Here is a 1428-nt window from a genome sequence, read left to right on the forward strand (position 1 = left end):
GTCTGGATCTTAGATCTTCTTTTGAATTTTTTTTACCTCACAAAGGTGGGGAAATTCTATCTACTATTTCCATCCTCACCTATATCATAGGCTTTTATTATAACAACTCTTATTCATCTATGTCTATAAATATAAATAAACAGGAAAAAGGAAAAGGGAATTGGAAGCCCCATCCCATAGAACCCAGAAAATACATACACGTGAGTGAAAAATCTGTCCCTGGGCTTCCCTGGTGGCTCAGTGGTTGAGAGTCTGCCTGCCGATGCAGGGGACACGGGTTCGTGCCCCGGCCCGGGAAGATCCCACATGCCGTGGAGCGGCTGGGCCCGCGGACTTCTAGAGCAAGATCTATGATTTTTTCCCCTTTTCCTCTTTTTGTGAATGTGTATGTGTATGCTTCTGTGTGAGATCTTGTCTGTATAGGTTTGCTTCCACCATTTGTCCCAGCGTTCTATCCGACCATTTTTTTTTTTAATTTTTTTCTTAATAATTAATTTTAATTTAAAGAACTCTGTTATACTTTACCTTCTTTCTATCTTTCCTTCCTTCCTTCCCTTTTTGAGACAACGAATCGTCCCAAATTGAGGAGGTGGACTTGGAGAGCAAGTTTTATGATTTTTTCCACTTTACCTCTTTTTGTGAGGGTATATGTGTATGCTTCTATGTAAGATTTTGTCTCTATAACTTTGCTTCCACCATTTGTCCTAAGGTTCTATCCTTCCCTTTTTTTTTTCCTCTAAATAATTATTTTTTTAATTCAATAACTTTATTATACTTTATTTTATTTTACTGTATCTTCTTTCTTTCTGTATTTTTTCCTTCCTTCCCTCATTCCTTCCTTCCTTCCCTCCTCCCTCCCTCCCTCCTTTCTTTCCTTCTTGCCTTCTTCCTTTCTTTTCTTCTTTCTTTCTTTCTTCCTTCCCTCCTTCCTTCCTTCCCTCCTCTCTTTCTTTCTTTCTTTCTTTCTTTCCTATTTCCTCCTACTTATACTAATTCTCTCTACTTTCTCTCCCTTTTATTCTGAGCCGAGTGGATGAAAGGCTCTTGCTGCTCCAGCCAGGAGTCAGGACTCTGCCTCTGAGGTGGGAGAGCCAACTTCAGAACACTCGTCAAGAAGAGACCTCCCAGCCCCACATAATATCAAACGGCGAAAATCTCCCAGAGATCTCCATCTCAACACCAGCACCCAGCTTCGCTCAACGACCAGCAAGCTACAGTGCTGGACAACCTATGCCAACCATATAGCAAAACAGGAACACAACCCCACCCACTAGCAGAGAGGCTGCCTAAAATCATAATAAGTCCACAGACACCCCAAAACACACCACCAGACGTGGACCTGCCCACTAGAGAGACAAGATCTAGCCTCATACACCACAACACAGCCACTAGTCCCCTCCACCAGGAAGCCTACACAACGCACTGAAC

The sequence above is a fragment of the Lipotes vexillifer genome, unplaced genomic scaffold, assembly GCF_000442215.2.
Source record: "Lipotes vexillifer unplaced genomic scaffold, Lipotes_vexillifer_v1.1 scaffold472, whole genome shotgun sequence".
Lineage (NCBI taxonomy): Eukaryota > Metazoa > Chordata > Mammalia > Artiodactyla > Lipotidae > Lipotes > Lipotes vexillifer.